Here is a 15182-nt window from a genome sequence, read left to right on the forward strand (position 1 = left end):
CCTACCTCTCCTTGCAGCCCATATAGGCAGCCAACACATGTACTTCTGGTGTCACATAAGGCTACATCCATGTAGCGTGGTGCAAGCTTCAAGACCTGTGCACCTGTTGGTCAAGTCATCAGGGTTGGATACTTGTAGCGTTAGGACAGTCTCAACAGTCATTGCCTGTAGCGTCGCTTTGCTGGGACATTGTTTTGGACAGAAAGACACTGCTTTATACCGGTAGGTCACTGTCACCTCACTAGCCAACCAAACTTTTCCTCTCTATCTGAGTAAGAAGCTGTCCTCTCGGACAGAGTCTTTTGCCTGTGGCATCTTTCCACCTGACTATTTCACCACACTTCACTCTCTTGGTTGGCTCTTACACACTGTACATCTATAATGTCATCAAGAAGTCAACAGCTGCACTCTTCAGAAGACACTATTTTGGACTGTACTGTAAATGTGTTGTCGCTGGAGGATTCCATCTTAAATGAGGCCAATTAACATCTGCTGAAGATCCTCGACTTACTTCTGGAGACCCCTCGATATGTGTTCCTGTCCGTGGTNCCGGGGAGCAGGAGCTGGCTCGAAGTCCGGGAAGCTTCGTAGGATGGTTCAGGCGGTCATCAGTTGACGAAAACATCAAGCTGATAAGAACAGATTTAAAAAGCCTTTATTAAGAAATTAAATTATTTACAATAAGGAGATATTTAGGCAAGATAACTGAACAAGGTACCCAGAGTTGTGGGTAGTATCGCGAACATGGGCTCATGTGCCTGACTGTTATGGATACAGAAGTGGATGTTCGCGGACATGGGCTTGTATGCCAACCAAGGTGTACGCGAACATATACAAATGGGGTGCGTGTACATGGGCTGAGATGCCAGTAAAAAGGTCGCAGGGACCTGTACATAGAAGAAAGGAGTACGCGGACATGGGCACGTATGCCAGCCAAGGTATTTACATGAGAGTGGTGAGGTGCCAAATTACCGTTGTCGGTGTTGCGGGGCTTCGTTCTGTCGCTGGTATCCCAGATGACGCCTGTAGATGTCGCAGCTCCACCGGATCGTATCACTAACCATCAGCTGCTTCATAAGTTTCGAATATCGCCTGCTGATGTTTAGTCGTTGTAGGGTCTCCTCGTTCGCATGGTCGTAGCCTCCCAGCGCTCCGATGATGAAGGCGCTTATATGTGTATTGTATCCCTTCTGACGAAAGTGCTGAACCAAGGCGTTGTATTTCTGAAGCTTTTCGTCACGGGCGTTCTGGAAGGCCATAGGACCATTTTCAAATGGTACGGTCACGTCGACAATGGTGGCTGTTTTTGAGGGCTCGTGAATTACCACCATGTCAGGTCTACAGTTTACTTCAAATCCAGGTACACGCTGGTTGACCAGTACCGTCGCATCTTTCGGTCGGAAGGCAGTGACGATGCGTTGCAAGATAGCATTGTGGCGCCAGGTGATTAAGTGGAAATTTGGGGGGCAGTGGCAAAGTACATGGGCCAGGGTTTCGCGGGCATATCCGCATCTCCTGCACCGCTTGGTGTCGTTTCCAAACCTTTTGTGGCCGCGGAGGGCAACCACACTTAGCCTGGCCCGATGTACAAAAAACCAGTTGGCAAAACGAGTGAATCTGCCATTGTTGATAAAGTGGTTACTGGTTTCGCTGGCCGCCGTGACCCCACAAGCCTTCCCTTGATCTGGTTTTGCGATGAGTTTCTGAAGGTGGTAAATCCTCATAAGACCAGTGAGGGTTTGATGGCAGTTGTCGGTACGTAACCATTTGCCCTCGGCAGTTATGATTGGAATGTTGTCAGGACCAATTGTCCAGTCAAAGTGTAGGTATTTCTTTAAACGTCGAGTGGCCATTCTGAGTCTCGTCCAGGTAGAGGAGATGTCTTTGCTAGGAAGACCGAACACATCTTCCATGGACCCATTGAGATAGCTACATAGGTCTTCGGGAGAGAACCGCCTGCCGATACGTTTCATCACTACTCCCTCGAGTGCGCTATGTGCTATGCAAGTGATGTTAGGGTCTCTGGATTGGAAGAGGTGAAGCGCATGACATAGTTGGGCAATGTCTGCCAACTGGCTGGTAGGTGTGAGGTTGGTGCCTCCTTGTTTGTATGAGAGAAAGAGCAATTCTGGGCTGGCTCGCTGGGGCAGACCTAGCCAGCGCTTCACACAGCGTTTGGTGGTTCGGTCGATATTGTCAAGGATTTTCTTCGGCGTTGTCCCATTAGTTAGACAAAACGACAGTTTTTGCATTATAAAAGTGTTGATGGCATCTATTTTTTGCCATGGGGCAAGCCTTGATGAGTCCAACTTTTCTATGGCCTGTATGATACTATTTATGGTAGCAGTTTCAGTGTCACAGCGTGTGAAGCCAGTGGGGACACCAAGATGTTTATAAGCATCTCTGTCACCAAGCACTGGTAACTCCTGACCGTTGATGGTGAAGACAGTGGGTCTGGTGGCATGAGATTTCCCGGCTACTGTGAGGGTGCCACACTTTGAATAGTTGAAGGTAATTCCGGCCCATGCTGTCCAGTCAGAGATGGAGTTAAGCTGCGACTGTAAGCCATCTGGCGAGCTACTAATCAGGGCCACATCATCAGCGTATGCCAATATGTCGATACTGCATCCATGAAGGGAGTAGCCTTTTCCTAGAGCTTGAACCCGACGAATTGCCGGTTCTAGTGCCAAGATGAAAAGCAGGGGGCTAATTGGGCACCCCTGTTTGACTCCCGAGTTCATGGGGATCGGGTCAGTATACCCCGTGCTAGTGCGCACGCAAGTGGAAGAGCCCTCATATAGCTGCTGAAGCACACATATGGCGTCTTGATGGATGCCATGCCATCTGAGGGACTCCCACAGCGTGTGGTGGGGTATGTTGCCAAAAGCGTTGGCTATATCTAGCCAAGCTATGCAGCAGTCTTTCAAAGACCTCCTAGCGTCCTGAATTACCGATTTTACGACGAAGTTATGTTCAAGGCAACCCTGGTAATTCAAGAAGCCTTTTTGGGATAGCGAGAGGCGGTTGTTATCAGAGCACCAGCGAAGTAGCCTATCTGCCAGGCAAGCTGTGTACAGTTTGCCCAAGGTGTTTGAAAGGCAGATAGGGCGCCAGTTTTTTAGGTTGGCCGTGTCGCCTTTCTTGTGAATCAGCATTGTTGTGGATACCTTCCAGTTGCGGGGGACATAGCCCGTTCTTGAGACTGCATTGAAGATGGAAGATAGAATTATGCCCTTTGGATCAATCCGCCTCCAGTGAAGATACCGGATTTTGTCCGGACCTGGAGCGGTGTTGTGCCCCTTCGCGATTCTATTAGCCACCTCCTGTGGCGTGAAGGGGGCCTCAAAAGGGTTACTGGTCTCCGGTGGAGGGCATGGGTCGGCTGGAACAGGGACGATAGCTTCAGGAGCTGGTCGCTCGTACATGGTGCGGAAGTGGTTGGAGATTGTGTGTGGGTCCACAGTGCAGTAACGGGGTGGCCCACCCACTATCCGGTCAAAAGCACGCTTACGATTTGCCTTGTACAGGCATTGAAGTTCGCTAGCGTCTGACCGGGGCGGGCCACAAGGTGTTCTGCTTGGGGCACGTGTGCCGTGACGTTGCCGTGGTGCAGTGATGTTGCAGATCTGGTGTGCGAGGGCGATGAAGTCACCAAGTATATTCTCCATCATGTCCTCGTCCAGGACTGCATCAAAGCGAGTTACCCACGCAGATACCCAAGACGGAGGGTCCTCGCCGTTGGGGTGGCCGCCAGGAGTGGACATCTGGCTTGTGTGGGCACCATTATGCTGTAGGCCAGGAGCGGAGGTCTGGCTAGGGAGAGTGCAGTTGTTATGCTGGCCAGGAATGGACATCTGGCTGTGCATGTCATTGGCAGGGCAGCCAGGAATGGACGTCTGGCTGTTCGACTGCAAGCCAGGAATGGACGTCCGGCTGCTTGACTGTAAGCCAGGAATTCGCATCTGGCTAGAGTAGGCCTCACCGTTCTGCGGGCCAGGGATGGACATCTGGCCTGAGAGGTCCCCATCGCCCTGTTGGCTATGGGGTTGCAGGTTGGTGGGATGGAGCCCAGGTGAAGTGGGTGGGAAGTGGTGGATTGGCTGATGCGGGCCGGGGGATGAGAGGCTGCCACTGTTGATCTGACCTGATGGATCAGGCGGCCTAGACAAGGGGTTTGAAGGTCCCGTGGTTTGGGTTGATACGGGTTGTACACCTGGAGACTGTTCCTCAGCTGGGGTGAGCTGCGATGATCTGGTAGTTCTCCTGCGACGGGGTCTGGGCCTGATGACTGGAGACACAGTTGGTGAGGAAGCGTCAGAAGATTGGTCGCTTTCTGGTGCGGGCTGGGTGGTAGAGGGAGGGTGGCCAGTGGTTCGCCGTTTCCTAGGTCGTATTGGTATACGACGTCTTATCCCATTAGTAGGGGGTGGCGGAGGAGGTGGAGTGGCAGCTTCGATGCTGGCACGACAAGCCTCAGATTTGGTTTGATGGTATTTCATGGCCTTTAGCTTGTCTAAGATGAGCCCGCACGCCCTACACTCAAATGTGAGGGAAGTGGCGTGATCACGTTTTAAATGCCTAACCAGACCCGCATGGTCAGAGTATTCCCTAGGAATGGGCAGACAGAGTCTGCAACCATGCGGCGGTTGAAGAGGGACGAGTATTGTCTCTTCTGGCATGTGTGATCAAATGTGTAGGAAATTGGTAGGGGAAAGGGGCGGAAAAGCCTCCTGGGGCGCTTGGGGCAACCAACCAAGAAGAGGCGGGAAGGGGAAGAAGAAAGTAGCGTACAGTGTGGCTATACGCTATGGAAAGGATGCTCGCGCAGAGCACCGAATGGCTACCGGGAACGGCGCCGATAGGAACAGTGTTGCCGGTCGAGCAGCGAATACACGGTGCGTTTAAACCGTGCAGGCCGCTCTCCCGACGGAAGAGAGAAGAAGGTAGAACAGAGAAGTCAGTATAACTTACCCAAAGGCCGGGGAGCACTCANGAGCAGCGAATACACGGTGCGTTTAAACCGTGCAGGCCGCTCTCCCGACGGAAGAGAGAAGAAGGTAGAACAGAGAAGTCAGTATAACTTACCCAAAGGCCGGGGAGCACTCAGCTCGGAATCCGGTTGGCAACCTGAAAAGAGACAGCAAAATTACATTAATATAATCAAGCTGATAAGAACAGATTTGAAAAGCCTTTATTTTATAATTCAAGTATTTACATCAAGGAAAAAGTGAGGCATGATAATCTAAAGTGCAAGCGCGACATGGGCTTACATATTGCCAAGTATGAGAGTAATGTGCACGCGAACATGGGCACGTATGCCAGCCAAGTATATACAAGAGGATATGTGTAGCGCGGACATGGGCACTTATGCCAGCCACGCGGGAAACAACAAGGATAGAGTTCGCGTTACATGGGCACGTATGCCTGCCAAAACAATACAGTAAGTGTGAAAGTACATGGGCTCGTCTGCCAGCTACGCGTAAATACATAGACAGGTGTGTACATGGGCTCTGGGCCAAGTACAGACAATCAATGGTTACCTGGTGGTAGGGTAGGCTGCCGACGTGGTGGATGTCCATGTGGGTTTAGATGGTGCTTGTAGATATCGTTGCTCCATCTGATGGTATCACTTATCATCAGCTTCTTCATCAGCTTGGAGTAGTTGCGATGGATCCCCAGGCGCTGGAGGGTGGCTTCATTGGTGTGGTCGTACCCTCCTAAGGCGCCTATCACAAAAGCGCTGATATGGGTGTTGTATCCTAGTTGTCGAAAGTGTTGGGCGAGGGAGTTATACTTGCGTAGCTTTTCATCCCGTGCAGCCTGGAAAGCGTCGGCTCCGTTTTCGAATGGTACAGTGACATCCACGATGGTGGCAGATTTAGAGGCATCGTGGACGACGACCATATCTGGGCGGCAGTTCTCGGGAAAACCCGGGACGCGTTGGTNTCAGCGAAGCTGATAAAGTTACCATCACGGAGGAAGTGGTTGGAGTTAGGGTTCCCGGCGGTCAAGCGGAACGCTTTGCCCTGATCAGGTTTGCGTAGAAGGGCAGTTAGAAAGGTGGATTTGACCGCATCCGTGATAATCTTGGCAGCGTTGGCTTTTTTCAGGAGCACGCTGTCGATTGAAGGGGTGAGAGTGCCATCGGCATTAGGGTGCCATTCGATGTTTATGCGAGTTCTTAGGCGTCTTGTGGCCATCCTGAGCCGAGTCCAGAGGGAGGGGATGTCATATGGGTCACATCCAAAATCACCCTCCATGGAGCCAGCCAGGTAAGTGCAGAGATCGGAACTGCTGGGCTCACGTCTAAGACGCTTTTCCACCACTTTTTTGAGGGATGTGATGGCTATGTTGGTCACGATTTGATCCCTTGAAAGGAAGAGGTTTACGGCATGGCTCACCTGTGCCACGTCGGCAAGTATGGAGCACGGAGAGACGTTAGCACCACCCTGGTTGTTTGGCATGTGTACCACTTCTGGCGAGGCACGCTGTGGCAAGTTCATCCACCTTTTCACATATCGTTTGATGTTTTTGTCGAGATTGTTCAGTGATTTTTTGGGAACGTTACCCAGAGTGAGGTGGAAAGTGAGACGTGGGGTTAAAAAAGTATTGATGCTGTCGATTTTTTGCCAAGGTGCTAAGCATGAGTTGTCGACCAGTTTTAGGTCTTTGAGGATGCCCTCTACAACCGCAGAGGCAGATTTCCCAATGGTGAAGCCCGTGGGCACACCTAGGTGCATGTAGTGGTCGTCCTTCTGCAGCGTGGGAATGTCTGCTCCTTGGATGTTGAAGCTGTGGTCGGTGCAGTGGTATTTACCAGATACGGATAGAGTGGCACATTTGGTAGGGTTGAAGGTAAGGCCGCTATTGCGGGCCCAAGAGGTGAGAAGATCCAATTGTTTCTGTAGCCCAGCAGTAGTGGGGCTGGTGATGGTGATATCGTCGGCGTAGGCAAGCACGGAGATGTTATGACCGTGTATGGGGTAGCCGACCTGTAGGTTGGAAATAAGCCGGAGTGCCGGCTCAATCACAAGATCGAAAAGGATTGGGCTGAGCGGGCAGCCCTGCTTTACCCCAGCCGAGATAGGAATTGGATCAGTTAGGCCGGAGGAGGACCGGATGCGGGTGTGACAGCCGTGTAGGAGGTTTTCGATGATTTGTATGGAGGAGGTCGCCAGCCCGCTCCACTTGAGACATTCGATGATAGTAGTGTGGGGTACCGAGCCAAAAGCGTTTGTGAGGTCGAGCCAGGCGACGTGGCACTCCTTATTTCTACGCCGGGCGTCCTGAATCACCGACTGGAGCATAAAAGTGTGCTCAGAACAGCCATCAAACCTCACAAACCCCTTCTGCGCGGTGGAAATGATGTCGTTCTGCTCGCACCAGCGCAGAAGGCGATCAGCGATACAGGCGGAGTATAGCTTCCCAAGCGTGTTGGCTAACGCTATGGGTCTCCAATTGCTAACCACCTGTCGGTCCCCTTTTTTATGTATCAAAATGGTGGTGGAAGTTTTCCAGCTAGTGGGGATGGTGCCTGTGCGACGGACCGCATTAAAGAGGGCAGACAAGATGTGGCCCTGCGGGTCAAGACGGCGCCAAGTGAAATAACGAACTCCATCAGGGCCAGGGGCAGTGTTGTGGCATCTGGCCAGCCTGCCTGCCACTTCATCAGGAGTGAAGGCACAGGAGAGAGGGTCATCAGTAGCTGGAGTGAGCGGGGGTGGTAGGATATTGGATGGCGCAATGGCGTGTTCACTTCGGCCATAGACGTTGGAGAAGTGACTGGTGAGGACTTCCTTGCTGAGTTGGCAGAACCGCTCAGTGCCCTGAGTGACCTCTTCAAAGGCTTTACGTTTGTTCAGCCTGTAGAGGCGTTGAAGTCTACTAGCCTCTGCAGCGCTGTACCTACGTGGCCTGTGATTGGTGTGCCGGTCGGTGGGCGGGCGGTGTTGGCGTTGGCGATTGGAGTGCCTAGCGTTGTGCTGAGGCGTCATGTGGTGGGCCAAATTGACGAGGTCCTCAACCATGACCTCCAGCATGTCCTCGTCCAAAGCACAGTCAAAACGGTCTCTCCATGCCATGACCCACGCTGGTGGGGCAGTGGAGGACTGACTGGCTGGCGGGGAGGTGGAGGGGGCGGCCGTGCAGACAGGTGATAGGTGGGTGAGAATGGCGACTGAAGGAGGGCTGCTGGGAGTGCCCTCAGTACACTGGTTGGCCGTGGCTTGTGCATCAGGGTGAGTATTGCCCAAGGTGGGTGGAGTGCTACGTGGAGTGGGCGTATCAACGTCGTTGCTGGTGGAATTACGGCGTGCAGGATTACGAGTGCGCCGTCGAGGACGTCTGACTAGTTGTGGCGGGCTGTCGTTGTCCAGTGGATGGAGTGGTTGAAAGAGGGGAACCGTGAGCCGGTGCTGGCGATGTGGAAGGACAGGCACAATCACTGGTATGGACATCAGTGGTAAGTGTGTCGTCGGTGGGTTGTTGCTGTAGATCGCCATTAGGAGCACCGGGACGGCTAGAAGCCAAGGAGGCCAGGTATGCCTCATCGAGGCCGTAGTCCCTCTGACGTGATTGCCTCGGGCCATTGGGGATTCTGCCACGTTGTTTTGGGTCTCTACTAGAGCTAGTAGGGGACATGCTAGGAATGGAGCCAGAGCACTTGGCCGAACGGGCCTGATGCAGCTTTAGCTCCTTCAACTTGTCCGATTGTAGCCCACAGGCGCGGCATTCGAAGTTTAAATGGCCGCCATGAATGCGCCGAAGGTGGCGAGAGAGACCCCCATGGTCAACGTAGTCCCTGTACGTAGGAAGGCACGGGGGACAGTGATATGGCGGGCGAAGTGGCACGAGCAGTGTGACAATACCTGGGCTGTCAGTGGTCGCCATGGATCAAATGTGCAGGAAGATAGTTGAGGGTAAAGATCGGAAGCGCCCCCTGGGGTGCAGAGCAGCCAACCAAGGAGGGGCGGGAAGAGGAAGAAAGTGGCGGAAGGGGCACTCACGCAGAGCACCGACTGGTCACCAACTCACCAACTTGAGTTGGCGCCGATAGAAAAGTGGTACCGGTTGAGCAGCGAATACACGGTGCGTTTAAACCGTGCAGGCCGCTCTTCCGGCAGAAGTGAGAAGAGGTTAGAACAGGAGAGNTGGCTGCTTGTTGTTAGTGCCTGGGCAGAGCGGGTAACCCTTCTGCGACGAGGTCGTGGACTGGAGGAAGGCGTGGCGGCCGGTGGAGTATCAGCAGTCGATTGCTCACTGTCCGTGGAGGGTGGGGAGGCTTGCTGGCGCTTCCTCGGGGAGTACCGCTTCCGTGGCCTAATCGGGATTCTCCTGACGACTCTGGTGGAGGGAGGTGGTGGAGGAGGCGTGGCTGCTGCGATGCTGGTACGGCAGGCGTCAGCACGAGCTTGGTGCGCCTTCATGGCCTTCAGTTTTTCGAGGGTTAACCCACAAGCCCTACACTCGAAGAGCAGTGAGGCGTTGTGCTCCCTTTTCAAGTGTCTAACCAAACCAGCGTGATCGCTATAATCTCTAGGGATGGGTAGGCAGAGCCTACAGCCATGTGGTGGTTGAAGTGGTACAAGGATGGTTACCTCTGACATGGTGGTGATCAAATGTGTAGTATGAAATGGGAGAGAAAAAAGAGCGGAAGAGCCCCCTGGGGTGCCGAGGCAGCCAACCAAGAAGGGGCGGGAAGGGGAAGAAAGTGGCGGAAAGGGTGCTCACGCAGAGCACCGACCCGTCGCCAAACTGAGTTGGCGGCGATAGGGAAAGTGTTGCCGGTTGAGCAGCGAATACACGGTGCGTTTAAACCGTGCAGGCCGCTCTTCCGGCGGAAGGAAGAAGAGTGTAGGACAGAGAAAGTAGCAAAACCAAAATATACTTACCCAGAGGTCTGGGGAGCAATGTGGGGCTCGAAGTCCAGTTCTGGTCCTAATTTAGGCAGAAAACATTAAGCTGATAAGAACAGATACTACACATTTGATCTTAGCCATAAGGCCGAGAAGCGTACTACACATTTGATCTTAGCCATAAGGCCGAGAAGCGATACTACACATTTGATCTTAGCCATAAGGCGACTACACATTTGATCTTAGCCAAAAAGGTTGAGTGCTTTTTCCATGTCAGTTTGTCATCCATGATGATGCCCAAATATTTTATATCTTTGGTGTTTTTTATTCTCTTGCCATCTATCCGTATTGTTGGNTCTACGCGCGTACATGGGCACAAGCCTGAAATATTTACAATTGAGGTGTTGAAGCGACGCGGTTACAAGGGCTCATAGCCTGACGAGACGCGGTACAAAGATGAGGATCGCGGGGTGGTGGATTAAGGTTGGCGGCGGCCGCTGACGTGGCGCATGTAAATGTCCTTGCTGTACTTAATGCAGTCGCTTACCATTAGGAAGCGCATCAGCTTGGCGTATCTTCTAGGGATCCCGAGGCGTTGGATGACTCCTTCGTTGGCGGCGTCGTAACCTCCAAGTGAGCCAATGACGAAGGCGTCAATGAACGTGTCGAAACCTTGCTCCCGGAAGAAAGCGGCGAGGTCTCCATACTTGTTGACTTTTTCCTCCCGTGCCCTGTTGAAGGCTTCTTCGCCGTTCTCAAATGGCGTGGCGACATCGATGATGGTAGCTGTTTTTGGCTCGTTGTTGATGATCACGATGTCAGGCCTACAGTTGCCAGTGTAGCCTGGAACGCGTTGGTTTGTGTAGACAGTTGCGTTCCTGCGGTTAAAGGCGTTCAAAAGACGATTGAGAATGGCGTTGTGCCTGTTGGTTATTTGAGATAGGTTGGGCGGACAGTGGTTAATCACGTGTGCCAGTGTCTCGNATTTTATATCCGTCCGTCTCCAACAAAGAATACCAACAAGCCAAAAGGCCCCGGCTTGTCCATTAAGAACAACGGAGGGACGGTAGGGAAAATGCCGCTGAACAATACAAACTTCAATTTTCTTCTTATTTTCTTTTTTATTTTATTCTTTCTTCTTTTCTTTCATCAAAAAAATGCTCAAAAACCAATTGTATATTGTCACAATACCTTTCCAAATGTAATAGCATTGTACAACCACAGCAACTTTCACCTTAAAAAAACAAACCTCAAAACAATTATCAATACTTGTTAATTAAACATACAATCTTAATTTCAAATTATCAATTACATAATCATCATGTTAATCCACAAAACATCTTAAAATTATCAATAACCCGTATATACATTATTCTAATACAGAATAATAAAAAAACCATGCAAACTAACTCAAAAAACCCAAAAACAGAGCTATTCAACACCTCCAAAAAACACGCTAAAACATCATAGTATCTATCCATCACTCAGGATTGTTCCTTTCGTTGCCTTATAGGCAAATGTAGTCTTTCCAAAATGTTTTAGACTTGACACTAATTCCCTCTTTAAAACAGCTTTTATTCCTTCATCTTCTTTACTTATTATTTCATTCCATAGTGCAAAGTCAAAATTTGTCCATCCTTCTTCCTTTAATTCATATAAGGATTTTCGATAAATCTGTCCTCCTAGTTTAATATCAAAAACTTTTGGCCACGATTCCTGAGACGATTCTTTCCAATTTCTTCTCATTGCATCGGTGACTTTATAATTTATTTTCTTTTTTACAGTGTTTCTAGTTTCTCTTTCTGCAGCAACATTTCCTTTCTTTACTTCCTGTCCTTCACTTCCTGTACTTTCTCGTCCTCTTTTTTTACTATNACTACACATTTGATCTTAGCCAAAAAGGTTGAGTGCTTTTTCCATGTCAGTTTGTCATCCATGATGATGCCCAAATATTTTATATCTTTGGTGTTTTTTATTCTCTTGCCATCTATCCGTATTGTTGGTCTTTTATGTAATGGATTAGCTTTGGGAAATACTATACATTGACATTTTCCATGGTTTATTTTAAGTTTTACTTTCTTACACCATTTTGAGATTATCTTTAAGATATTGTTTGTTCTTTCTTGTAAAGTTTCTTGGTTTCTATGTGTTAGCACTAGAATGGTATCATCGGCGTACCCTTGTAATTTGCAGTTATACTCTGTTGGTATAGTTTCCTTAATTTCCAATAAGCTGTTGTATAACAGGTTCCATAAAAAGGGACCCGACCTCAATCTCTGAGGGCATCTTCGATTAATTCCTTTTCTTATGTATGTTGTGTTGTTGTTTATTATTATAATTTCCCTGTTTTGTAGATAATTTTCTACAAGTCTATATATATTTTTTGGGCATCTGGTTTTCTTTATTGCTTCCATAATGGCGGGCCACCAGGCGTGGTCAAACTCCCCTTGAAAATCGATAGAAACCATTAATGTGTGTTCTCCTTTTTTTTTTGCCTGTTTGATGTAATCTACTATAGCATCCAGAGCTCTCACTGTGTTTTTGCCCTTGCGGAATCCGTATTGATTATTATTTATATATTTATTTTTCTCGCAGTGGAATTGCAACGTATTGGTCATTAGACCGTCAAGTTTTTTTCCTATGACAGGAAGTAAGGAGATTGGTCTATAATCAGTTGCTTTCGTAGGGTTAGTGGTCTTGGATATAAGTTTAATGGATGCCTTCTTCCAGGCTGTCGGGAAAAGTCCTAGTTGTAAACACTTGTTAAAAATTATTCTAAAAGTAACTGGTATTGCTTCATATGCTATTTTGGCCATCATCGGGGAAATACAATCAGATCCTGGTGCCTTATTTAACTTGAGGCCAACAAATTCTCTATTTATCTGTTGGCTTGTGAATAGGTAATCATCTGTTGTCAGTAAATCCGTGTTGTTATGCCTCATTTCTTGATAGTAACCATTGTCAGTTGAGGGATCATCCTCAGGAAATTATTCGTGAACTATGTGCTCGTAAGTATTTTGGATTGAATCCTCTGTGTTTATAGTATTGGCAAGGAAATTGTTTGGTATCTTTGACCTTTTTATCTTATTTTCAGCGACATAATATGGTACAGACCATGGTTTTTCTTTACCCATATTAGTACAGAAACATCTCCATGACTCTGTTCTCGCCTTATTAATTTCTGTTTTATATTTCCTGAATTTAGACAAGTATTCTTGTCGAAGAATGTTTTTCCTTCTTAATTTTATCCTTTTCCTTCCTAATTTTATCCCTTTCCTAAATTTATTCCTAATTTAATCCTTTTCCTTCCTAAGTTTATTATGTGCTTTCCTCAGTGCTGAACGTTGTGCAGCGAGTTCTGCCGTCCACCACTGGGATGACTGCTTAACTGTGTTTATACTTGTTGCATTGTAGTAAGCCATTTGAATTAACTTTTGTAGATTGCTTATATTTTTATCCAGTTCCTTGATGTTATCAATATAAACTAGGTTTTGGCAATTCCAGTTTTCTATTATATAGTTCTGATAAGTTTCCCAATTTGTTTTTTGTTTAATCTTCAACTTCTGAATACCACCAGAAATCTCTATACTTATACAGATGTAATTGTGGTCGCTTGCAGTGTTCTCGTTTAATGTGCTGCACTGAATTTTATTGGCTGTTAGGTGTTTGTTTGCGAGACACACATCCACCCAACTCTCTCCAGATGATGATGAATAAGTGGGAAGCCTGCTAGCATTCAAGGATTGAAGACCAAGTCTGTTCACAAGTTCCACTAATTTTGATCCTCTCGGGTCTTCTATCGGACTATACCATATTGGTGACTTTGCATTAAAGTTCCCCATAATTAGTATAGGGAAGTTGCTTACCTGTTGCACAGTATTATTCAATTTGTTCAATGGATCGGTAATGTCTTTATATGGGGAACAGTAAAAAGAAATCATTATATATTTGGTATCTGGTGGGCATTTAAAATCAAATGCATTATGGTTGGTGGATTGCCGCTTTTCCAGAGCTAGGTCCCTATTTGCTGTCTTGCATGCTATACAGCAGGCCGGCTGCTCTCTTCTAGGACATTCACTATAACGATGTGCCTTGGCACAGTGGCTGCATGTTTGCTTTGCCGAGCAGTCTCTCGCCAGATGGTGGAAGCCACAGCATTGAAAGCATTTGGTTATATGTAAATAGTCATCTACCAGGACATTTGCCCAGGACAGGGATAGATGCTTTTCTTTAATGAGTTGACTCCGTATAGATGGGGTGGTCGACAGTACTACGTGACGGCAATTTTCCTTCTCTTTTTAGTGAAGTGCTGATTCTGGTTGATGTCATGAAGTCCACTTTAGTAATCCGGTGTAGGGATTCATTTTGTTCATATATTGTTTTAATTATGTCATCCTCTTCTACAGATTGCGGGACATTTAGTATAATAACCCGCGGCCGTCTGCCTTCTGAAACCTTTGTCTTAATTAATGGTTGGACTTACGGTAACCCTTGGATGGCTTGTTCAAGTACTGTGGCGTCCCTCTTACAGCTAGTGCGAAAGCACAGCCCATCACCCCTCACCGGTTTAATGGCAGTTACCTTGATCTTAAGTTTATCCGGCTTCACGTCTTTGAAAATGCTCTGCTTAACTTCCCCCATATTTACTTTCTCTCCATCAGTGTCGTTAGGATAGACTATAACTGCGTAGCTACTGCTACACCCTTCGTTTTTAATTTTCTTGTTTATCGACTTTGAGATTGTCTTTGTAGTGTTGCTCTGTGGGATGTTTGTCTTTACCATGTCAGAATATAGTGGTGATTTCCTTAGTTGGTTCTGTTCGCATTGACAATGTGGTTGTTGTACCACTGTGTTTTCCTTTGCGTTCCTAAGTTCTACTATGCTTCCATAAAGCTTATTAATCGTGGCGAACATTGCTGTGGCCCTCTCCTTAACCCCTTAAGCTCATAACCCGAGATATCTCGGGCAAGTATTAAATAATCGTTTCTAAACGTCCTATGCCTGATATATTACGGAAAAAGCTTATTTTGTATTCTATTGGATGTTTTCTATGACCTCAGCAAAGTTTGAAATTACACATCCAATAGAAGCTTTTGTTATTGACCAATTTTTCGGTCCCCTCCTATAGAAACATCACAAATCACCGATATTCTCGTGATGTATGTGTGTGCATACGGTAACTGATGCACATCTGTGCAGAAACCTATCTTCCCCTGAAACTTACTTGGAAATAACCCACTAGCTTCGACAAACAGCTGTTCTCAAAGACATTTAGCTCTGTACACCGAACAGCGGCGCGTGTCACGTGATCCGTCGCGATTTTTTTTT

General features: G+C 48.1%; 1 pseudogene; it reads right to left on the bottom strand.

Annotated features, from left to right (window-relative positions):
* Positions 1–9911: 9911 nt before the first annotated feature.
* Positions 9912–10014, bottom strand: LOC111635238 (annotated as a pseudogene).
* Between the last annotated feature and the right edge of the window lie 5168 nt (positions 10015–15182).

This window comes from Centruroides sculpturatus, unplaced genomic scaffold (assembly GCF_000671375.1).
Source record: "Centruroides sculpturatus isolate CEXI.00-Female unplaced genomic scaffold, Cexi_2.0 scaffold953, whole genome shotgun sequence".
NCBI classification, from domain to species: Eukaryota; Metazoa; Arthropoda; class Arachnida; order Scorpiones; family Buthidae; genus Centruroides; species Centruroides sculpturatus.